Source organism: Tupaia chinensis, unplaced genomic scaffold (assembly GCF_000334495.1).
Source record: "Tupaia chinensis unplaced genomic scaffold, TupChi_1.0 Scaffold000081_1, whole genome shotgun sequence".
Lineage (NCBI taxonomy): Eukaryota > Metazoa > Chordata > Mammalia > Scandentia > Tupaiidae > Tupaia > Tupaia belangeri.
Window position 1 is genome coordinate 1,463,352 of NW_006159542.1, and position 25,477 is coordinate 1,488,828.

The 25,477-nt window shown below is 41.7% G+C and overlaps 1 long non-coding RNA gene across 2 annotated transcripts in view; it reads left to right on the forward strand.

Annotated features, from left to right (window-relative positions):
- The first annotated feature begins 233 nt into the window (after positions 1-233).
- Positions 234-25,477, forward strand: part of LOC106734216 (uncharacterized) — a 48,633-nt gene continuing 23,389 nt past the window's right edge. Inside the window, exons 1-6 of one of the 2 annotated variants that reach the window (XR_003548376.1) lie at positions 234-419; positions 1,509-1,578; positions 3,756-3,838; positions 15,368-15,528; positions 17,647-17,966; positions 23,129-23,363. This is a non-coding gene — a long non-coding RNA (uncharacterized LOC106734216). Of the gene's footprint in view, positions 420-746; positions 1,579-3,755; positions 3,839-15,367; positions 15,529-17,646; positions 17,967-23,128; positions 23,364-25,477 lie in introns of those variants that run through there. The other variant, XR_001369924.2, reaches the window with a different exon arrangement.

A 25,477-nucleotide genomic window follows, 5' to 3' on the forward strand; every position in this document is an offset into this window, starting at 1 on the left:
TCTTCTCCAGCCAGTTGCCTTCCCCAGCTACCGAGGCTGCGCGTTGCGCCCTGGCCTGCCCCGGGAGCGCATACCATGCTGTCGATCTGCTTCACCATTTTGGCAGTTGGGTCGCCGACAAGCGCCTGTCCGAACCGATGGAAGAAGATCAAAAGCGCGGAACAGAGCTTGGAGGGGAACACGCAGCGCGCCTTCCCTTTATATCAACGGGGCGGGGCGGGCGGGTGCGCGCGGCGTGCGTGTGGCGGGGGCGCGCCCGCCAAGGCGCCCCAATCAGGCCCCGCCCCTGGAGCGCAGAGCGGGCGCCCGGGCCTGGCGCAGGCGCCCAGCGGAGCTTCAGACACTCTACTTACCCTCCCACCCCCATCACCCCTGCCTTGAACCCCCGCACGGCCTTGGCGGCACCGCTGCTTTTAGAGGTGATGTGGGAGAGCCATCGAGCTGTCCAAAGGGTGCACGGTGGTGGGAGATGGGGAGGCGGACGGCCACCCCCAGAACCAGAGTCCCGCCGGGTCACATGGGCATGCGTCAGCCAGTCCTTAATCGAACGTGCCCACGCTCCTGATGGGGACTGTCGGGTTACCGTCCTAGAACCGCCCGGGTAGGGCTGGATTTCTCGAAAAGGCCCACCGTGCCCAGCCCTCCATCCATTTGAGCCCCACAAAGTGCTGAGTAACGATGACCAGGAAATCTGTGTGCGAGCTTGGGCCTCCTTTCGGGAATTTACCCGCGAAAAAAAATCCCTTTCCTCCTCCGTCTGTTTCACTTTTACCGGAGAACCTGCTGCTCCAGCGTGACCCAAAGTGACCCAGCAGTTTAGCGTGGTAGCGAAGGCCCGGGGACTGACCGGGCTCTTGACCAGCTGACAGCTGCGTGTGAGATGTTAAGTGCAGCCAAGGGTGACGCTGGGCAGGTCCTGGCCTTCTGAGGGTCTCAGTGCTCTCTTCTGTAAAATGGGAACCCTGGTGGCCACTGTCTCCTGGTGCTGGTGTTGAGGATTAAAGAGCTTGTAATGCGACTAGGACAGCGTTTGGCACCTACTAAGCCAAACACCAAGTTAATAGTTGCGGTGAGTAGAAACTGCTTGCTTGGTGTCACGGGGGCCTGGCAGTTTCTTCACCCTATATTTACAGTGGCACCAGTACACATGTTTGGGCGAGTCTTCTCCACCAGAGGTAGAGGTGAGGAATAGAGAGGGAGTTTATTTTGATTCTGGGCTGTGTGTTGCAGGTGGAGTTTGGGAGAACTGGGGGGCGTAGAAGGTGAGTGTATTGGCTGGTTTTTTGAAGCCAGAGAGCCCATCAGCAGCTGGAATGGAGGTGCAGAAACTGTTGAGCTGGAGAGAGGAATGGGAGCCTGAAGGCTGAGAGGGAGGGTCCCAGGCTACATTTCGGAGCTGAGCCGCTCCGGATGAAGCTGAAGCTGTGTCTAAATGTGATTAGCCAGGGGTTGGGAGAGCAACCTCTCCCCCCCTTTAGCCCCTGGCTTTCTTCTGCCCTATCTTTCAGAGAGGGAGAAAACCGAAGGTGTTGGACCTGTTGTGCAGTTCCTTGAGGGCTAAGGAGCACTGAGCCATAGGTAAGGATGTAAAAGAGGGACACATGCTAAGGACAGCCCTAGACAGGGAGGATGGACTGCCCTGGGTGCCACCCCCTTCCTGAGAAGAGTAAAGCCTACTGGGCCAGAAAGGAGCCTTTAGGCTCAGAGCTGAATCTATAACCTACTTTTCTGCAGGGTCCTCAGTCCAGCTATACACCAGCTTCTAAGTTGGTAAATTTACATGAGAGGGGCCAGCAGATAGCATAGTGGTTATATTGCTGGACTGCCATGTGGCTGACCACCGTTTGAGTCCCAGACTTGGTGGCTTGAAAATCATGCCAGGCGTGTGTGCGTGTGTGTTTGTGTGCCCAAGATCCAGGGAACAGAATGGTGGAGAAGGGATTACAGAATGCCCATGCCCCTGGAGGGTGATTTCTCATTTTATCTCTTATTGTCTCTGTCTCTTTCTCTGGTGAGCACACACACCCTAAGTCAAAAACCTCTAAAAAAACATTTGCATGGTAGATGACAAATAATTGAACTGTAGGAAGGGGCAGTGTAACATCTGATGGTCATCCTGCCCACAGTCAGCTGACTTCTGTGAAAGGACCTTCCAAATTCTAAGTCAGAGGGAGTCCTGACTCCTCCCCACCTTTGTAGGATCAATATAGAATGGGTGTGGAGGATGGTACAATTATTGAGAATAAGGAACTGGGAAGCCAGAGTGTGTGCTAAGAGTCTGCACTCTGCAATTAGACTCCCTTGTCCTCATCCCCACTCTGCTACCGAGTAGCTGAGTAACTCTAGGCAAGTCTATATAGCTTTCCATGCCTCAGCTTCCTCATCTGTAAAATGGGGATAATACTATCTCATGCTTATAAAGGTTGAGGGGGTGTATGAAGTGCTAGTGCTGTGCTTGGTGCCCAGTGAATGCGTCATGAACACTGCATGAACACTGATTATAGGTTATTAAATGGGATGGTGCCATCTATCTAGAATGATGGCAGAGTTGGTGTGGAAGAGGAGACTATAAAACAGGTGTCAGTCTTAAGTGAATTAAATCATTAGGAATTCGTAATGCACAGTGAGCTCTTGTGACTTCAGTCTCAAAGGAGAGAATGCACAGTGAGCTCTTGTGACTTCAGTCTCTGAGGAAATGTCTCCCTCTTCCTCCCACCCTAAAGTGTGGAAGAAAAGTAAACTGGACTTGGTCCTAAGGAGCCAAGACCCCTGCCTACAGGGACATGGGAAATGAAGTCCTTAGACTTTCAGTTTTTGGCAGAGAGGTGACAGTCTATAAGAGTGAGGTGCAGGGGAATTATATGGGACATCCCAGAGAGGGAGGATCCATTTATGCAGAGAAGTGAGAGGGTGAGAGGAGGAGGAGGAGGAGGAGGAGGAGGAGGATGAGGAGGAGGAGGAGGAGACATAAAGGCCTTCAACTGGGGGTTGGTTCTGTGTATGAGGACGCTCAGTTGCAAGGAGAAATCTAGCTCAGACTTAAACCAAAAAGAATTAGTAACCCATATTCCCAGGAAAACCAGACACCTAGAGAGGTCACAGGGGAACCATTTCTATGGTTTCATTCTTAGGCAGGCTCTCTACCTTATGTAAGACTGCCCCAGGCAGCTCTAGGCTTAGGTTCCTACTAGTTGAGCATCTCTGCTAGAAAAATAGCCCTTTCCCTTGTTCTCAGAAATGTCTCAGAGGCTGACCTTCATGGATTTGGGCTCGAGGAAGGGGAGGATTTAGTCTTGCTTGGGCCATCTGGTTTAGGAGTAGAGAAAATCCAGGGGGATTACCAGAGAAAAGGAGAAACAGATGCTGGATCAGCAAAAATGGTATTTTCACATCTTCCAGAAGAGAAGAGATGAGTGGTATGGATATGAGCTGCTTTAGGTTTCTGGGTCAGTTTAGTCTGAGACTCCATGTAGAACTGGAGAACTGGGTCGCCTGCCTTTGTTCAAGTTCCAGCACGGATTTGGAGAAAATGCAGCTATAGGTCTCTGAAGCAAGTTTCCTCCAATCCCAAGTTTATCAGAATATGATCCTTGGCCACCTAATTCTTCAGAACTGGGCGTGATTGACGATACTGCAGATTTTTGGACCACGCCCAGGTAGACATACAGAATCATCTTTTGAGATAGCCTTGGCATATGCCTTTTAAAGAAATGTCTCATCTTAGATACACTAAAGTTCGATAAACTTTGTTCTAGGATCTTCAGAGGGAAGCCAGCATTAGTTAAGCTTGAAGACTTTCTAGCAAGAGAGTTGAGATGAAGACACCAAAGAGAACATGGTAAGTGATAAAACAGGGAGTTGAAAGTACTATGGTCACATAGGTGATAGGAGAAAAGGGGACAAATATACATGTATGAGAGCCCAGAGCTGGTAATTTCCATCATTCTTCTCAACGTCCCTGAGGAAATAAATATTATTCTCCCCATTTTATGGAGAAATAAATCAAGTTCAATGAGGTCATCTGGTAATACTGAATGCTTATCAATTCTAGCATTTTGTCCATAAGGAAAGGAAGTATCAGCTGCTTCTAGTCTCTCTTTTCCTCAAAAATTCTATGAGTTTTTGGGACCAGCAGTTGACATAATGGCTATGTCGTTGGACTCCCATGTAGTCGACCATGGTTTGAGTCCTGGACCCAGTGGCTTAAACTTATGCCAGGTACGTGTGCGTGCGTGCCCAAGATCCTGAGAGGAAAATGGAGGAGAAGGGATTGCGGTGTGGCCATCCCCCGCTGGGGGGTGATTTCTCAGTTTCTATCCCTCTGTCGCTCTCTCTCTGTCTTTCTGGTGAGTGCACGTGCCCTATAGCAAAAACCTAAAAAAAAAAAAAAATCCAGTGAATTTTTTTTGGGAAAAAAATGAAGACCATTACCTCATACCATACAACAAAAGTACTCAAAAGTTAATGTGCAAATCCTAGGAGATCCTGGAGGTAATCTTTGTAACTTTGAAGGAGACAAATATTTCTTAGGCAAGACATATAGTAGAAGTCACTAACTGTAAAAGAAAAAGTTAATAGCTTTTATCACAAAAATGGGAAGTATGGGATCATCAGATGGCATAATAGTTACATTACTAGACTCCCACATGGTTCAAGTCCTGGACCTGGTGGCTTAAACCTCACGCTGGGTGCATGTGCATACGTACCCAAGATCCTGAAAGGAGAATGGAGAAGGGATTGCAGCTTGGCCATTCTCCTGGGAGGTGATTTCTCACTTTCTGTCTCACTGTATCTCTCTGTCTCTCTGGGTAGTGCACATGCCCTATAGCAAAAATCTCTCTACAAAATAAGGGGAAGTATGTGAGGTGATGGATTTATTAGCCTGATTCAGCCATTGCACAATGTATACGAATATCAAACCGTATTGTACACCATAAATATATGCAATTTTTATTTGTCTTTTTTTTTTTTTTTTGGAGAGGTTTTTGCTACAGGGCGCGTGCGCTCACCAGACAGACAGAGAGAGACATAGAGACAGAAAGCGAGAAATCACCCCCCAGGGGGGATGGTCATGCTGCAATCCCTCCTCTTTCATTCTCCTTCGGGATCTTGGGCACGCACGCACACGTGCCCAGCGTGAGTTTTAAGCCACTGGGTCCAGGACGTGAACCGTGGTCAACTACGTGAGAGTTCAGCGACATAGCCATTACACTAAGTGCTGGTTCCTTATTTGTCTTTTTAAAACATTAAAAAAACAAAAATGTAACAGGATGAAGGCGGCAATATTGCAGAGCTGGGAAGAGAGGCATGCTTCAGCAGGCAGATTTTACTTAATATTAAATGTCATCTAAAGAAAATATTAAACTAAAAACCTCTATCCTTTGAAAAACATTGTTCTATAGAAAAAACCCCAAAAAAAAAAAAAAAAAATCCAGTGAATTTTTTTTGGGAAAAAAATGAAGACCATTACCTCATACCATACAACAAAAGTACTCAAAAGTTAATGTGCAAATCCTAGGAGATCCTGGAGGTAATCTTTGTAACTTTGAAGGAGACAAATATTTCTTAGGCAAGACATATAGTAGAAGTCACTAACTGTAAAAGAAAAAGTTAATAGCTTTTATCACAAAAATGGGAAGTATGGGATCATCAGATGGCATAATAGTTACATTACTAGACTCCCACATGGTTCAAGTCCTGGACCTGGTGGCTTAAACCTCACGCTGGGTGCATGTGCATACGTACCCAAGATCCTGAAAGGAGAATGGAGAAGGGATTGCAGCTTGGCCATTCTCCTGGGAGGTGATTTCTCACTTTCTGTCTCACTGTATCTCTCTGTCTCTCTGGGTAGTGCACATGCCCTATAGCAAAAATCTCTCTACAAAATAAGGGGAAGTATGTGAGGTGATGGATTTATTAGCCTGATTCAGCCATTGCACAATGTATACGAATATCAAACCGTATTGTACACCATAAATATATGCAATTTTTATTTGTCTTTTTTTTTTTTTTTTGGAGAGGTTTTTGCTACAGGGCGCGTGCGCTCACCAGACAGACAGAGAGAGACATAGAGACAGAAAGCGAGAAATCACCCCCCAGGGGGGATGGTCATGCTGCAATCCCTCCTCTTTCATTCTCCTTCGGGATCTTGGGCACGCACGCACACGTGCCCAGCGTGAGTTTTAAGCCACTGGGTCCAGGACGTGAACCGTGGTCAACTACGTGAGAGTTCAGCGACATAGCCATTACACTAAGTGCTGGTTCCTTATTTGTCTTTTTAAAACATTAAAAAAACAAAAATGTAACAGGATGAAGGCGGCAATATTGCAGAGCTGGGAAGAGAGGCATGCTTCAGCAGGCAGATTTTACTTAATATTAAATGTCATCTAAAGAAAATATTAAACTAAAAACCTCTATCCTTTGAAAAACATTGTTTAAAAATAAATGAAAAGGTAGGTCACAGACTGGGAGAAAATATGTTCAATGTATATATCTAAGGACTTTTATCCAGAACATATAATAAACTCTTACAACTGAATATTAAAACAGACTACGGGTGAAAACATGGCCATAGATTTGAACACACAGTTCTTCAAAGAAGATAGGTAGATGGTCAAGAAACACATGAGCAGATGCACAATATCATTAGTCATCAGGGAAATTTAAATTAAGATCATGATGAGATACAACTATGCAGCCAATACTTCCCCCCCACCCACACATACACAAAAGGAATGAGTAAAAATGAATGCTTTTATACACAATAACATGGATGAGAAGCAGTATGCCAACTGGCAGAAGCCGTGTGCTGAAGTCTGTATGAATCCATACATGTGAAGTTCCAGAACAGGTGAATCTAGTAAGTCAGTGGTTTCCTGGTGCTGGGGTAAAAGGCTTACAGAGAAGGTTGGGGGAAACTTGTTGGTGGCATCATAGGTCTACATTGTCCATAACTCAAGGAAAAATGTACTCAACGTGTATATTTTATTATCAGTACAAATTATCCCTCAATAAAATCTGATTTAAAGCAAAAATAGCGTCTCCGAATAATCCTTTCTAGGCACAAAAACCATCCTTCAGAACATTAAAATACATTTACGAGGCAACATAAGGCTTTTCTTGAGAGAGAGATTTTTGTTCTACAGCATGTACACTAATCAGAGAGACAGACAGTGAGAATTCACCCCCCCACCCCTGGGGGGATAGCCACACCTTAATCCCTTCTCTAGTCACCTCTCAGGACTTTGGGCAGGCATGCTCACATGCCCAGCATGAGTTTCAAGCCACTAGGTCTGGGACTCAAACTGTAGTTGACTATGTGGGAGTCCAGTGATGTAACCATCATGCATAGGCTTTTTTTTGTTTTTATAATGATTTAATTTTATTTGTTCATTCATTTATTTTAATTTGACCAGAGAGAGAGACACATCCAGAGAGAGAAAGTAAGTTGCCAGATCTGAGGCTTGAATTGTGGTTAGCCATGTGGGAGTGTCCAGCACTTTAAACACAACGCCACCTGCTGGCCCACGCATAAGGCTTTTTAAATATGACTGTAGTCTTTAAATAGGACATAGATGTTAAACATATACAACTCATTGGGTGACCCACCCAACTTACCCTAAATCCAGCCACTGAAGAAAAGAAAATGCAAGTAAACAGAAGCCAATGGACTCTTCACGAAGTAGGACCACCTCAGAATATTCACCATTGCTTCAAGAGTAGCACATAGCTAAGGAAGGTGAGGCAAGAATCCTTCACATACCCTAAGATTAGGTAAAATAGGATGTCTGCTCTCACTACTTCTGTTGAACATCGATGTGCAGGTTCTAGCCAGAGAAAGTAGGCAGGAAAATAATGTAAAAGGCATCTAGATTGGAAAGAAAGAAGTACAACTATCTCTACCTGCAGAAGGCATGATCTTGTATATAGAAAATTTTAAGAAACTCCAAAATTATTGAAACTAATATGTTCATCATGGGTTTGGGGTATAAATTCAATATATAAAATTCAAAAGGAATGAATTGCCTGGGTACAGATTTAATAAAAAGAAGTACAAGAATTGTAAAAAGGGTCTTTCAAACATTCATGGAAAATGTGTATTATGAAAAAACTATAAATGGATTAAAAATGTTTGTACCAAAATAAACTTGTACTTTTAATTATATTTTTACATGAACTTTTTGAGGGTCCCCCTTGCACACTGAAAACTACAAAATCTCACTGAAAAAATTAAAAGAGTTAAATATATAGAAAGATATTTTAAGTATAAGAAGATAATATTGTTGAGATAGCAGTACTCCCCAAGTTTTCCTCATCAAAATCCTAGGTGCCGGGGACCAGCAGTTGGTGTAATGGCTATGTCGCTGGACTCCCATGTAGTCGACCACGGTTTGAGTCCCAGACCCAGTGGCTTAAACTCATGCCGGGCACGTGTGTGTGTGTGTGTGCCCAAGATCCCGAGAGGAGAATGGAGGAGAAGGGATTGTGGCATGGCCATCCCCCAAAGGGGGTTATTTTTTGCTGTCTTTCTGGTGAGTACACGTGCCCTATAGCAAAACAAACAAACAAACAAACAAAAAAGCTCTAAAAAAAAGAAAGAGAAAAAAAAAATCCTAGGTGCTTTCACTGCTAAAATTGACACACCTAAAATTTACATAAAAAGTCAAGGGATACAATAACCAAAGCATCTTGAAAAAACAAAGTTGAAAGACCTAACTTCTTAATTTCAAAACACTACAAAGCTATAGTAATCAAAACAGTATGATACTGGCATACAGATAGACATAGATAATGGAATAGAATTGACAGTCTAGAAATCTGTGAATCTATGGTCAGTTGATTTTTTTTAAAAGATGTTTTTGCTTTAGGGTACATGTGCTCACCAGAGAAAGAGAGAGATAGTGACAGGGGAAGTGAGAAATCACCCCTCAGGTGGGATGGGCATGACACAGTCTCTTCTCCTGCATTCTCCTTCCAGGATCTTGGGCATGCATGCACACACTCTTGGTGTGAATTTCAAGCCACTGGGTCTTGGTCTTGAACCATGATTGGCCATGTGGGAATTCAGCGATGTAACTGCTATGCCATCCTGGTCACTTGATCTTAAGAAAAGCTCAAGAAAAGGGGGTCAGCAGATGGCATGGTGGTTAAAACACTGGACTTCCACATGGCTGGCCCCAGTTCAAGTCTTGGACTTTGTAGCTTGGAAGTCATGCTGAGCTAGGGGTTAACATGCCTCCCCACCAAAAAGAAAAAAAAAAAGGGTAAGAAGACCATTCAATAGGTAAAAGATAATCTCTTCAACAATGGTATATACATGCAAAAGAATAAAGTTGGGCCCTACCTCACACCATTTACAAAAATTAATTACAAATAGATCAAAGGTCTAAAACTATAAAACTCTTAGCAGGAAACAGTTATAAAGTTTTCATGACATTGGATTAGTCAATGATTTCTTAGATGTGATACCAAAGGAAAAAAAAAACACTAAAAAAAAGATAAATTGGACTTTTTCAAAGTTAAAAATATATATACTTAATAGACTCCATCAAGAATGTGAGAAGGGACCAGCAGTTAGCGTAATGGCTATGTTGCTGGACTCCCACGTAGTCAACCGCGGTTCGGATCCCGGACCTGGTGGCTTAAAACTCACGCCAGGCACATTTGCATGTGTGCCCAAGATCCCGAGAGGAGAATGGAGGAGAAGGGATTGCGGCGTGGCCATCCGCCCGGGGAGTGATTTCTTGCTTTCTGTCTCTCTGTCTCTCTCTGTCTGTCTGGCGAGCTCACGCGCCCTATAACAAAAACCTCTATATATTAAAAAAAACCCCAGAATGTGAGAAGACAACCCGTAGAGGGACCAGCAGTTAGCATAATGGCTATGTCACTGGACTCCCATGTAGTTGACCTCGGTTTGAGTCCCGGACCTGGTGGCTTAAACTCATGCCAGGCACGTGTGCATGCGTACCCAAGATCCTGAGAGGAGAATGGAGAAGAAGGGATTGTGGCGTGGCCATCCCCCTGAGGGGTGATTTCTCGCTTTCTGTCTCTCTGTCACTCTCTGTCTTGCTGGTGGATAGAAAAAACCCCCTTAAAAAAAAAAAAAAAAAAAAAAAAAAGAAGAGAACCCATAGAGAAAATACAAATCATGTATCTGATAATGACTTGCATCTAGAATGCCTAAAGGACTCTTTCAACTTAACAATAAAATAATACCCCATTTAAAAAATGGCCAAAGGATTTCAATAGACATTCTCCAGAAAAGATACACAAAGGGCTGATAAGCACACGAAAGTATTATCACCATAATTAACTATTAGGGAAATGAAAACCAAAACTATAAGGAGATACTATTTTACATCCACTAAGATGGCCATAATAAAAAACAATAGTAGATACTAGTGAGGATGTGGAGAAATTGGAACCCACTTACATTACTAGTGGGAATGAAAAATCACGCAGCTTCTGTGGAAAACAGTTTGACAGTTTCTGAGTAAGTTAAACGTTGATCTAGCAATTCTGTTACTAGCTATTTACTCAACAAAGTTGAATACATGCACACATATAAACTTGCACATGAATGTTCACAGCAGCATTGGGGGTGAAGACTGCAAAACTTTAGGAATATGCAATAAACCACTGATCTGTATAAAAGGTGGGGTGGGAATATGAGGATATCTATTCTGCTTTCACCAAATAATCTTACTTAAATAGATACGCTTTGAAAATTGAAGAAAAAGAAAAGAGAAAAAAAAACTTACCCATAGAAGCCAGGTCAGTCCAGTTCTCATAATCATACTTTGGAAACTCTTTCCTCCTAAGGGCATGAGTGATTGTAGGCATAATGGTGTTGTTCAATACCATTTAAAACTTGTAGAAAACCAAGAGACAGACTGCCTTTTCTGGGGAGGATAACTTGCTTATCTATAGATCCAGTAGCCAGTAAGTGTGTATTTTTTATTATCTGCTCCTTACCTATATGGGTGTTAGTGTGTTAAATCATTATTGGCACTTTATTAACAATCTGACTATGCTTAGTTATTCTTGTGACTAGGTAGGCTTTAAGAATAGAGACTGATCCCATAAAAGGGTGCTACATGATTGGATATTTTAGGTTCAAGTTCTAAAAGTAGTCTAAATTCAATTGAAATACAAGGTTGTCTCTTCCTGGAACCATTTAGAAATCACTTAATTACCAAAGAGTAATTAAATGCTCCAACAAATACATTCAGAATTGGGGCCAACAGATGACATGGTGGTTAAGGTACTGGGCATTCCCACATGGTTGACCATGGTTCAAGTCCGGGACCTGGTGACTTGATTTCTCACTTTCCCTCTCTATGTCTCTGTGTCTCTCTCTGGTCGAATGAATACATAAATAAAATTAAATAATTCTTAAAAAAATACATCGAGGGACCAGCAGTTGGTGTGATGGCTATGTTACTGGACTCCCATGTAATCGACTGTGGTTTGAGCCCTAGACCCAGTGGCTTAAACTTATGCCAGGTGCACATGTGTGTGTGCCCAAGATCCCAGGAGAAGAATGGACGAGAAGGGATTGTGGCATGGCCATTCACCCTGGGTGGTGATTTCTCGCTTTCTGTCTCTCTATCTATCTCTGTCTTTTTGGCGAGCGCACATGCCCTACAGCAAAAACCTCTCCAAAAAAAAAAAAAACAAAAACAAAAAAACCCCAATAAAACCATTCAGAATTGTTCTGGATGTTGACAACTTTGAGGGTACAGTCAAAGTAGCACAAGCCAAGATGTAGTACATTATCATTGGCTTTATCAGATTTTACATTGGCCTTTGCTTTTATCATTGTAAACTGGCACATCTTGTGAGGCCTATGTTCTAACATGTTCCTCCAGGAAAAGCAGAGTGAGTCCTTGAATAAGAATCTTTATCAGTAAAAGAGAATTGAAGAGACAACCTGTGAGCTACTGTCCAACTCTAGTGGTCCCCAACCTTCTGAGCACCAATGACCAGCTGGGGGTTAGGGGAGGGGAATAGGTCCCAGGAGGACCCAAGTGCACCACATCCACTGTGCACCCCATTTCTACCACTGCCACGTTGCAGTATACAGTGAAATAATCACATGGCAATAGGGTTCATACTTGCATGAGAATCTAATGCCGCTGCTGCAGGAGGCAGAGCTCAGGCAGCAATGTGGGCAATGAGGAGTGTTCACAAACACAGATGAAGTCTTGCTCACTTGACTGCCTCTGGGTTGGGGACCCTAGTCTAACCCCAGTTAGAATGGCTACTATCAAAAAAAGAATAACAAGTACTGGCAAATCTACAGAGAAAAGGGTAGCCCTTGTGTATTGCCAGTGAGAATGTAAATTAGTATAGCCACTATGGCAGACAGTATGGGGGTTCCTCAAAAAAAATAAAAGTAGAACTTCTTTATGATCCTATAATCACACTACTAGGTATGTATCCAAAGGATAAGAAATCAGTATGTTGAAGAGATATCTGCACTACCATATTTATTGTAGCATTAGTTATATTAGCTAAGATAGGGAATTCACCTAAGTGCCCAACAACCGATGAATGGATAAAGAAAGAAAATCAGTGTGTGTATGTGTGTGTGCCTGCACAGTGGAATATTATTCAGTCATGGAAAGAATGAGTTCCTGTCATTGGAGGCAAAGTGGATAAACATGGTTAGTGAAGTAAAATAACGGTTAGTGAAGTAAGCTAGGCTCTTTAAGACAAAAACTGTCTGTTGCTACTTATTGGGGCATCCAAGAAGTCAGAAGACATTTTTACATAGAAAAACAGAAAAATAACATCATGACTTTTCTGATAATCCAGTAAATACTATCTGTTCTTACTCATTAGCAAAAGCTAGAAGACTCAGGTGCATGGAAATAGTGTAATGGTTGATACCAGATTATGGAAAGGGGAGAGGAGTGGGGGGATGGAGAGAATGTGGTGAACACATACAAGAGTGCATTTAAGTAAGTGGAAATACAGTGAAAAACATTGGTGATAATTTCATATGTATTTCCAGATAACCAAGAGAGCACATTTTGAATGTGTACAACACAAAATAACAATAAATGTTGGGGTTGGTAAATATGTTTATTTTCTTGATTATTATAATTCTATATGTTTGGAAAAACCACATGGTACCACATAAAGATGTACAGTATTTATTTTTAAAATGTAAGTAACTAGCCAAATATGAGGTCTTTTTTTCTCCCTGATAAAGATATCCTTACTCCAATAAAGCAATGGTGAACTTGATTTGTGTAAAGAATATTTTCAGTCTACTGAGTTAACAAAAGTGTTCTGAACACTGTATAATGAGTTTAGAAAAAACTTTCTGCAGACAAAAATGGAAAAATACTTAATGAAAAATACAACACTCTAAATGTCAATAAAGAAAAAGTTTTATCTGTATCAAAGTAATTGAGGCTAAATTACTATATGAACTTGGTATTTTTTTAAATTAAGTATGCTTAAATTACTAATTTTGCTTTCAATTACAGTTTTACTTCTATACTGACCAAAATTAGATAAGTATAAATGCCCTAAAATAAGGTATTTAAGATTTTTATTCCTTTTTAAGGAATTATTATTTATTTATTTCCTTTTTTTTTTTTTTAATTTGACCAGAGACAGAGACAGAGAGAAGGGGAAAGTGAGAAAGCAAGCCGCCAGGTCCAGGATTCAATCTGCGGTTGGCCATGTGGGAATCCAGCGCCCTCAACTACTACACCACTTGCCGGCCCCAAGATAAGGTATTTAAAGTAAGGAGAAAAGGAAAAAAAAATTTAGTTTGGCAAGTTTCAACTTACTTGACCCTAGTATGCCTTTTGTTTTGATTTTTTTGAAAAAAAAAAAAAGTTGTTTAGTTTCTAATTTAAGTGCTTTATATTGATTCATTTAATTTTTTTAATAATTATTTTTATTTATTTATTATTATTGTTTTAATTTTACCAGAGAGACACAGAGAGAGAGAGAGAAAGAGAAAGTGAGAAAGTAAGCTGCCAGGTCTGGGACTCAAACCACGTCCAGCCATATGGGAGTCCAGCGCCTTAATCACCATGCCACCTGCAGGCCCTATATTGATTCATTTTAAAATTCCATGTTTGGGGACCAGCAGATGGCATAGTGATTGAGGTGCTGGACTCCCAAATAATCAACAATGGTTTGTGTCCTAGACCTGGCGACTTGAAACGCACCACTTGTGTGTACATGTGTGTGCAAATATCCCATGAGGAGAATCGAGGAGAAAGGATTGTGGCCTGACCATTTCCCCTGGGGAGTGATTTCCCACATTCTGTCTCTCTTTTTCTGGTGAGCACACAAAATCTCTTTCAAAAAAAAAAAAAAAAGATTCCAAATTTGATATCTTTTAAATAGTAAAACTAGGAAACTTAATTAACACCTTAAAGAAGGCAGCGGTGTTTGGTGGAGTTCATGCGGGTTCATGTGGGCTATTGGCTGGGACACTTGTTTCCCCTCCACAAGGCTTTTTATCTTCTAGTACGTTGGACCTGGCTTCTTCACATCTGAAGACAGTGAAAGTGGAAGCTACAAGACCCCTTTTTTTTTTTCTTAATATTTATTAACTTATTTAATTCCACTTGTTATTACAACTTGCATTATTATTTTAATGTGACCAGAGAGAGAGAGAGAAAAAGAGAAAGGGAAAGCGAGAAAGCAAGTTGAAAGGTCTGGGACTTGAACCATAATTGACCATGTGGGACTCCAGCACTCTTAACCACCATGCCACCTGCTGGCCCTAATAAGACCTCCTGAGGCCTAGATTTATAAGTCCCACAACATAGAACCAGTAGAATCCAAGTTTTGAGATTATTTTACAAGGAGGCTTAGAAAGTTCACAGAAAATATGTATTATGAGAAGACAAAATGGCTTAAGATTTTTTTTTGCACCAAAATAAATGTACACTTTATCCCCACTTAAAACAGTTCATATATTTCTTCCATGAGTAAGAGAGACAGAGAGAAAGCAGAAAGACAGCACCCTCCATAGGGTCTTGATGTCGTCATCCACCTCCTCCAGCCAAACTCCAATCTTCCATATGGCTCCACCGTCACTGAGCGGTGTGCTTCTGCTGTGCCACCACGGCTGGACCTATTTCTGCTCTTTTTGTCTAGTGGTCTGTGAGTTGGGGCCAGGTATGATGAATCTGATTCTCTTTGCCAAAGACTAGATCTAAGCCAGTTAGCAGATGGTATCACCTTGGCCACAAATGTTATCTCAGAATTGGGCATGAGACCTAAGGTGGACTAACAAGTAAGTTTGCTAGAGGATTCTAGGGGACATTGCCTTATTCCCGAGACCTGCATAAAGAAATAATGTAGGTCTTCCACCACTTACTATTTTCAGCACTGGTAAGACCTGGAAATTCTGCCACCATCTTGCTTCCAGCCTGAGATGAAGAACCTCGAGAGAAAACAAGGGCAGAAAGCATCAGGGTGATTGCTGAGAAGCAGAGCTGGAACCACTGGATTGAGTTCTCCAAAGCCTGTTGGACATCTAGACATCCAGTTATGTACTCGGGTATACTTTCATTTGGCTTAAGCTACTTCAAGTTGGGTGTTGTGGTGCTTATAGCCAACAACAACCCAACTGGAAAAACGCATTCATGAATATGCAAGGCATTTTTTTGTAAGCTTATCATTTGTTACATTCCGAAAGTTTAGCATAATGTTGTTTTGATTGAATTATTATTGCTATTATGAAATTTCGAGGCAAAGATTAGTATTTAAATTCATGCAACACAAACAACTGGAGATCTGCCTCATTAGGCCAGGGAAAGAAGCAGTTTATGATGATTGCCAGATTCTTGCTTCTTTTGCATGAATGCTCAAAGATGAGACAGGCTCTCAGAGAGTATGCTCTGAGGAGAGATACTTATTTCAATTTCTGGAAAGGCTTACAGTGCAAACATGACAGTAATTTAGAAAACATTACCCTCCCTCTTTCCTTCTTCATTTGGTGGACAGCTGCTGCTTTCTTCTCTACCACTCTCTTCTAGAAGCCCTGCAATCCTATTGGGACAAGCTGACAGGCACACATCTGCTCCCGGCCACTAGCCCCAAAGGTGGGCATGTAACTTCAGGCCAATCAAACTCAAGAAGAATCAGATATCCAGGGGAATGATGCAAGAGGGAAAATCTTAAAAGTTATTCTCAAAGGAACTCTACATGAGTTCCTGCTCTTGAGATCGCCAGAAATGCCTAATTCCTGTCCTTTCTGAGGCTTAATTCGAGGCACCTCCAGTGGCTTTGCTTAGGGTAACCAGTACGTGTTTCTGTTGCATGCCACCAAAAAACCTTAGTCAAACTCTCCACTAAAATAGTTCTCTAACAAAACCAAGCCTTTATGTAGGAATTATATGTTTTGTTTTCACTAGGCAAGTGAGAGTAGAAGCTTGATATAAGCCTGTTTATGGTAACTATATATATATTTTTTTAGAGAGAGATTTTTGCTATAGGGTGTGTGTACTTGCTGGACAGAGACAGAGACAGAAAACGGGAAATCACCCTTGTGGGGGATGGCCATGCCGCAATCCCTTCTCCTTTATTTTCCTCTCGCAATTTTGGGCATGCACACATATGCACCCAGTGTGTTTTAGACCACCAAGTCCAGTACTTGAACTATGGTCCACCGTGTGGGAGTCCAGCAAGGTAACCATTATGCCATCTGCTGGTCCTGTGTAGTAACTTCTGTCACATGCCTAAATGAGTATGTAACCAATTATTAACAAAAGTGTTTTGGGAACTAGAAAGCATATATTTTTTTATTTATTTAACACTTACATAGCACTTACATTTAGGGCATTGCTGAATTATTTAATCCACATTACAATCTAGTGATGTAAGTGCTATCATGTTTCCCATTTTATAAGCTTTGAAACCGGAGCACTGAAAGGTTAAGGGACGTGCTCAAGGTCACACAACTAATAAATGATAGAACTGCAATTCAGGTTGTGACTATGTGACTCCAAACTATGTTCTTATCCACTGTGTTAAACTAGCCTCAACAGAAAGCAGAGACTTAACTAGAAAAGCATCTTCCAGTGCATACGATTAGATATGTGTAAAAGCATCTTAATGATTCCGTGTCTTCCAGGACAGAAGCAAGAAAGATAAACAGGTGTCTGAAGCCCCTGGGCTCCAACTTCCAATTTTCCGAGCCAAATGAAAACTGCTTAGGATTTTCATCTAATTAGTTAGCAAGTAGGAACTAAGCCCAAACACCTGCTCCTGTTTTTCTTTCATTGTTGCCAGGTGATCCAGGACAGCCTTCGATCAAGAAGTAATTTAATTAACACTGAATAGAATTAATGATATAATTTCACCGTATTCAATTTATTTCCATTAAAATCGTCTCATAAAACTGGAATCTTTTAAAGGCTTCCATGGAAAAGGAGTAGAGGATCAAAGTCTTTTTTACATTTGACTCAGGTATGAGTCATATCCTCCCCAGTGTGAATTCTCGATTTACCACTATTAACGGTAACAAATATCTATGGAATTGCTTTTCATCCATTCAGCTTCATATATGAGGGAATTCATGGAAAATACATAATATGAAGAAATGTTGCATCTCAAATTTTTTTGCACCAAAATAAATTTATACTTTAATTCCATTGTCCGCAGACTTTTTGAAGTCCCCTCATACTGAGGACCTACTGAGTATCAAGCACTGTTCTGGGCACTCAAGCAGATGAAAATCCTAGCTTCATGGCACTGAGATTCTGGTGGGGAGTGCTAATCTCACTTCAATACAATCGAAAAAGCCTGGACTTCTCCAGGCTCCAGATTGCTTCCACTGCTGGATAGAATAAAAGGACAAGTTCACCTGTGCTTGCTTGAGTCTCTGGGAGAGACAGCAGTTGGCCTGGTCTTCCAGAGATGTTCAAAGAGGATACTGTGGCCAACGACTGCCTGGCAGAAGTGATAATATCTATAGAAAGACGGTGAGGATTTGTTATTGTGTGTCTAAGATTTCATAGGAACAAAGTGTGCACCTTAGACTTTCTAACACACTTGATCCTACAGCAAAGATCTAATACATTCCATAAATTTGCTGATGAACCTACTTTTCATGTCTTACTTTTTCTGGACTTGAGATGCAAATACATCTTATAAACCATGACCTCTTATGGCCATTAACAGAGTGGTGGTAATGGGGATATTGTTTAATGTTGCACTTAGTCATGGCTGTTCATATTGTTGGTATTTTAGTTAAACTATAAACATTGTTGACATCGCATGCTTTGGGTTATTTGTTGATTGTAAAGTCTTCCTGGTCCTTGTCTATAACCTGTTGACATCTGCTGGTAAGATTATCCTGCAGAATGGGCGTTGATGGCAAGGAAGAAAGTCTTCCAGGTGGGGCCCGGTGTTAGGTGAGGCAGGCGTAGTGGAGTACATCTTTAGGAGATGCTGCTTCACCAATCTTATTGTGGAAAATATCTAAGCAAGCCTTGTATCTAGTTTGATTGATTTACTTTTCCTTTATGGTACATGGTTGTGTTACAAGGGCATCTTAGATTCAATGAAATATGGAATTATTAGCCCCCTTTTACAGATGAGGAAGCTGAGGCACAATAATGTGAATGAACTTGCCCCAAACCCTGTAGCTAGAAATGGTAGAGCCAAGACTTAATCCTAAATTGTATACTTTTTGAAGTCTGTACACTCCATTAACAACTGTACTGTAAAATAGCCTGTCAGTATAGATACGACTGGTTGAGAGAAGTTATCACAGCTTGATCGATTGATTTAATCAGTCAGTATTCATTGAGTACTTACTCTATGCCAGACATTGGCATATATTTGGGGATAGGAACAATGGGGATGAAGAGCTTGGGGCTACCCTCATGGAATGCATACTTTAATTAGGGACTCAAACAATAATAAGCAAAAAGTATGAAGTTGCAGCTGTGCATTAAGAGGCAGGAGAGCCACAAAGTGCAATTTAAATGGAAAACGAGGGGTCCTTTTATAATTAGAGAAATCAAGAAAAGCTTCCTGGAAGAAGAATCCTTCAAACTAAAGGTAACTAGGCAAAGAGGGTACAGAGAAGAGGATCCTATATGAATAAACAGCATGTGAAAAAGGCCCTGTGGTGGGAAAGAATTTAGTTCCTTTCCTAATTGGGAAAAAGCCAGTGTAGCCTGTCTCTGCATGTGCACATGTGCATGCATGTGTGCGTGTGCTTGTGTACAAGATCAAAAAGGAGAGATAGATAGAGGTATGATCATATATGGCCCTATAATCAGGTTCTCCCAAAGTTTAATTGTCCCTATTATTGCTTCTTAACTCTAATTCTTTTTTTAAAGAATTATTTTATTTTATTTATTATTATTTTCCAGTTTGATCAGAGAGAGTCAGAGAAAGAGAGAGAAGGAAAGTGAGAAAGCAAGCTACCAGGTCTGGGACTCAAACTGTGGTCAGCTATGTGGGAGTCCAGCGTCTTTAACCACCACACCACCTGCCAGTCCCCCCAACTCTAATTCTGTTTCAGCACCTTTGAAACTATTCCCAAGGGCTCATTTACACCTTGTGAGCAAAAATACTTTTTCTAAAAGACCTTGATAAACAGCTATACATTTATCAGGTAAAATGATTTCCCCTACTACGGCTTGCTCTGGCTTAAACTAGGACATAAGTTACCTGTAAATAAAAGATATTTTAAACTAAATTAAGATACACTTGTCCAGATCTGTAAACTATTATGTATAAAAAGAGCTGAAACAAAGCTTATTTGCCTCTGTGTGAACATGTAGCACAGAGATGTTTACACAACATAGCAAGACCATTTGTATTTAGCATTCTGTATTGAATACATTCAAAAATGCCTATCTATTTTTTTTACCTTTTGACTTCAACAACGTGAGGATGTGGTTTACTATTAAAGGCCTGCCTCATATTAATCGGCAGCATCTTTTCTTTCTTGATGTTACATAAAATAATAACTTCACAGTTGTTAGTATCTCAGAGGCAAAGATGTACAAATGCAAGAGTCCTGTTCCAAAAGCAGAAGCTAAGCTAGATATTGTGGTGTATACAGTTTATTGAGGGGTGCTCCTCTGAAAAAGCCTTAACGGAAGGAGTGACACAAGAGAGGGAAAGATAAAGCGCTAAAAGAAAGAGAAAGCGCTAAGTAGGTTCGAGCTCAAGATTAGCCTCTGGCTGATCCACAGGGAGTGGCCCCTGAAGCCTGAACCCCATCACAGCTTTACTCCTTGAGACAATGGACCTTCTGCTCCCCCAGATCAGTCACTGACTTTTGCTGCCTTTGCTGGGGTCATAACCTCCTGGAGAAAGCACTGCCATCATCCAGTTGGGGCAGCTGAGAGCCATTGGAGGCCAGTAGGAGCCAGGAGTCACAGCAATTAGTGGTTGGGGCCTCTGCTTACTATAAGGGATCTGGTGGACGGTGTAGCATCTACCACAGGGATCTTGCTCAGCTTCATGGTCTGCGATACCCTCAGTTACTCTGAAGGAAAACAATTGTTCCTTGTACTGAAACTGAGAGACATGTGTCCTGTTGTGCGATGTGCCATGTCCTCGATATTGTCCTTAGAGTAGACTCCATTACTGAGTGTCCTAGGGTTGTTTCTTACAGCCCTCCTGAGGACAGGGCGATCGGATGCAGTAAAGGCCCCACTGTCACAGGCACATGGCTGTTCAGGTCTGTGTGTGGTAGGTCTGGCTCCCAGAAGAATCCACCAACTTCTCACATTTTGAGGCTGGCCCAGGGTGAGGCCACAACGTGGAGGGGATATGTAATACTTTTTTTTTTTGAGAGGTTTTTGCTATAGAGCACGTGCGCTCGCCAGAGACAGAAAGCGAGAAATCACCCCCCAGGGGGGATGGCCACGCCACGATCCCCTCTCCTCCATTCTCCTCCTGGGATCCTGGGCACGCATGCACACGTGCCTGGCGTGAGTTTAAGCCACCGGACCCGGGACTCGAACCGCAGTCAACTACGTGGGAGTCCAGTGACATAGCCATTATGCCAACTGCTGGTCCCTGTAATACTTTCTTTGCCTCCCCTCACTAGAGTTCTGTCTGCCCTTTTATCAGCATTCTTTTCACTACCCAGTCTCCACTTTCCTCTACCTGACCTCCCAAGTTGAACTGTTGTTGAGATGTTTCTTTCTTTTCTTTTTTTCCTTCGGGGAACTCATCTTTTGTTTTGTGTGTTTGTTTTTGTTTTTTAAAGATAGTACTGATTTAATTTGGTACACCTGGAAATATTTACATTTCAAAAACTCCTGGGAGAGTACAGTGTTTACCATAAGGAAGTGAATTACTATTTGTGTAATTTATGGGATCTGGAGTTCTTTAAATGCTGTAATACTGGATAAGATGATAAGATCCTCCTACAAACTACTTATGCGGGGTGATTGAATCAGGGAATACAGAGGAAAGGGGGGCACATCTAATTCTGTTTGCTTACTTTGCATGCAGCTCAGTCCAGGCCATTACTTGTAGATAAGTCTCCTTCCTCTCCCATCCTGGAGCTTGGCTTTCTTGTCTCAAGAGAGAATGGTCCAATCAGGACACAGACAAGGATGAATAATTCTAATATATTCATTTTTCCCATTGCATGATAATGAGAGAAACAGCAATGACAAAACCAACAATTGCTGAATATTCCCAAGCCTTGGAGAAAGGGAGATGTCTGTGGAGTTTCTGGTTAGTAAGAGTCAAACCTCAATCTCAGGGTCCTCTTTAACTGGATGAGCTTGAGTATGTCTTTGAGCTGCCTAGACTGAATGCCACAATGGCTAAAAAACATACTTTGACCAATGTAGTCTCACAGATCTAGCATCAGGGAGACTCTGGCTCGATGAAAGGAAAAATGACATCACAGGTGAAGTACCTTGTCCAAACCACAGAGTTCTAAGAAAAGGCCTGGGATTAGGAAACAAGGCTGTAAGTCAGATCAGAAGCCAATGGGAAATCTTCAAAGCTTAGGTTAAGGTATTTTATTGTAGGAAAAAAAAAGTTTAATGATAGCTGTGCTTAAATTAGGATAAGAACAAATAAAGACTAGCTTCCGCGGGGCAATGTTCATTTGCTGAGTAGACTGTCACTCTGAACTCTGAAGCAGCTGGGGGAGGGCAAATGCCATCTCTGCTGAGGTCTGTACACAATGGTAGGTGCAGGAAGAGGGCATGTACCCAATGGACTATCTTGATGGGAAATGTGGGAAGAATAGTTTTTATGTCTGAACCATTTTTTGCTATTATAAATAACTACATCTTTATTTCGCTAATGTTTGTTATCTACATAAACTTAATCAGAGATTTATGAAAGACAGTGTGTAGTCTATTGGTCACCTACAAACATTAATTTTTGGTCCTATTTTACCTTAACTGTGGTTGCATATTGTCAGATTTACAAAAGATGCTTAAAATAATGAGGCATTTTAAAATGTCAGTCTCTCAGGATGTCTATGAGATGATTACTCCTTATCGTACTTTATACCAGAGACTGTTGGGGAATACAAAAGAAGTAAAATAAATAAATGAGTAAATATATAAATTGCTAAGATACTCAAACAGAGCATAATCTGACTGGAAAGCTGGAAATGAAAACACAGTCGTCCTTGTCACCATCATCATTGCCATTTTTGAACACCTGCTATGGACTGATATCATAGAAAACACTTCATATATATGATCCCATTTAATACTTGCAATAGGGTCCAGCAGTTGGCATAGTGGACCCTATTGTCCAGCGATAGCTGGACTCCCATGTAGTCGACCGTGGTTTGAGTCCTAGACCCGGCGGCTTGGAGTAGAAGGGATTGCGGCATGGCCATCCCCCCTGGGGGGTGATTTCTCACTTTCTCTCTCTATATCTCTGTCTGTCTGGCGAGTGCACATGCCCTATAGCAAAAGAAACTCTTAAAAAAAAAAAAAAAAAAAACCCTCCCCAAAAAAAAAAAAAAAAAAAGAAAGAAAGAAAGAAAGAAAAAGGTAAAAAAAAAAAATACTTGCAATAACCTTTTAGAGTAGCTACTATAACCTGGTTTGCAGATGAGACAACTGGGCTCCAGAGAAGGCTCTGGCTCAGCGGGGCTGAGTCATATTGCAAACCTAGGCCTGTCTGATTTCAGAAAAGGATTCTTCCATTACCGCATGCTGGTCTTCCAGAAAAGCCTTAAAACCAAACACCGTGATGAATTGCCATGCTGATTAATGAAGACACAACTGGTCCCAACTTGGAGCAGATTCATTCTTGGCTCTAGATCCTGTTGATTCTGCTGGCTTTGCACTGAGTCCAAGTTCTCATCCTCGTAATGATCTGTGTGGGAACAGCTTAAAGACTTGTAAATATATAGAAACTACGAGGTATGTGAGTTATTTCTGTATATGTTGAAGACAAGGTAGAGAATAACGTTTATACCTTTGCGCTTTCCTACAGGACCAGTTTATAGATTATGACTGTATTAAATTTGTGCACTTGATCATCCCTTTCCAAACCTGTATTTCTCAGTAGAAATAAAAATGTATTCCTGATCTTCATTGAAATCTTATGTGAGTTCATAAGTGATTAGAAGTATAATCATTCATTAAGGGAGCTGTATCCCACATGGCCAACTGGAGTTTGAATCCCAGCCCTGGTGGCTTGGAAAACATGCTGGGTGTATGTGTGTCCATGCCCTAAATCCTGACAGGATGGAGAAATGAAGGAGATGGGATTGTGGCATGCTTTCTCCCCCTCTCTCTGTCTTTCTCTGGTGAATATATGTGCCCAGTGGCAATTAAAGAAAAACAAATAAATGTGCACACACAGCTTCATAGGGAAGAAATACTTTCCTCTATCAGGAAAACCAAGGGAAACTTCCCAGAAGTAGGTGTGCTGACTTGGAGGGATGCTGAGTTTCCTGGGCGACCTTGAGGGACACATAAGATTTGACAGGCAGTGATAGTTGGAAGAAAATCCCAGATGGAGGGAAGACTATGGAGTTTGAAAAGAATGCCTGGGGCACAAGCACAATGGAAGGAGGGCAAAAGTGAAGGGAGGGCAGATCTGAAGGGCTTTGGCAGAAAGTGAATGATTTGAAACTTCATTCTGCCATCAATAGGAAACCATCCAAAGCTATACTTCTCGGGACCAGCAGTTGGCATAATGGCTATGTCACTGGACTCCCATGTAGTCAATTGTGGTTCAAGTCCTGGATTCGGTGGCTTAAACTCATGTCGGGCACATGTGCGTGTGTGCCCAAGATCCCGAGAGGAGAATGGAGGAGAAGGGATTGCGGCGTGGCCATCCCCCCTGGGGGGGTGATTTCTCGCTTTCTGTCTCTCTGTCTCTCTCTGTCTTTCTGGTGAGCACATGCGCCTTATAGCAAAAACCTCTCCAAAAAACAAACAAACAACAAAACATCCCACAAAGCTGTACTTCTCTTTTTTTTCCCCTCCATATATAATAGCACTTAGACTAGGTATTGATTCACAAATGTGGGTCACTGAAGTGAGTATGAGAGATAATTTCAGATAAAACTTCTGGTGACTTGATGTAGTATAAGAGAAGGCAGTACTAAATAACTTTGACTTATCCAAAAAGAATATTAATATCTTAAACACATTTTTGAAGTCTTAATTTTTCTTTGTTGAAAAAACCAGATTTGAATTTTTAGAGCAGTTTTAAGTTTATAGAAGAATTGAGCAGAAAGTACAAAGTTGTAGTTAACTCTCCTCTTTATTCCTTTTTAAAAATTCTCTTTCTGTACCTTTAAAAAAGATTGGCTAGAGAGTGTGTGTATTCTCCAGAGACAGAGAGACAGAGAGACAGAGAGAAAACACCCCTTCATGAATTGTGGCTACATTTTAGTCTCTTTTCCTCCATCTCTCCATCCTGTTGGGATTTGGGGCACACACATGTACCCAGAAAGTTTTTTAAGCCACCAGGCCTGGGACTCGAACTACATAGTTGGCCATGTGGGCTCTGGTTCCCTAAACCATTAGGCCATGGGCCCATCCAGGGCTATTCTATCTTTAACATCCCTCCAATTGTTCCTCATGCTGGAGGATTGACAGAGACAGAGAGAGGCAGGTAGAGAGAGACAGAAACACTCAGACTTTGGGTCTTTGACAAACCACATACCAAGTTAGAAGTGAAAACAGAAGTCATTTTGATTTCAATGTTTTTCTTTTTGAAGTTTGTTTCTACTTTTGAGAGCAGTATTCATCTTTTATTTAGGGTGTGGTGATAAAGAGTTTGGTTGTAAAATAAACCTTTTCATAGAAACAAGGTGGGTAGATTGAGTAAATGAATCATAAAGATGACAAGCAGATGACGAAAGTTCGGGAAGTTCAGTGCTCAGGAGTTCTGGCAGAGGCTGCATATTCTTTTTTTTCTGGAGAGGTTTTTGCTATAGGGCATGTGCACTCAGCAGACAGAGAAAGGCAGAGAGACAGAAAGCGAGAAATCACCCCCCAAGGGGGGATGGCCATGCCAC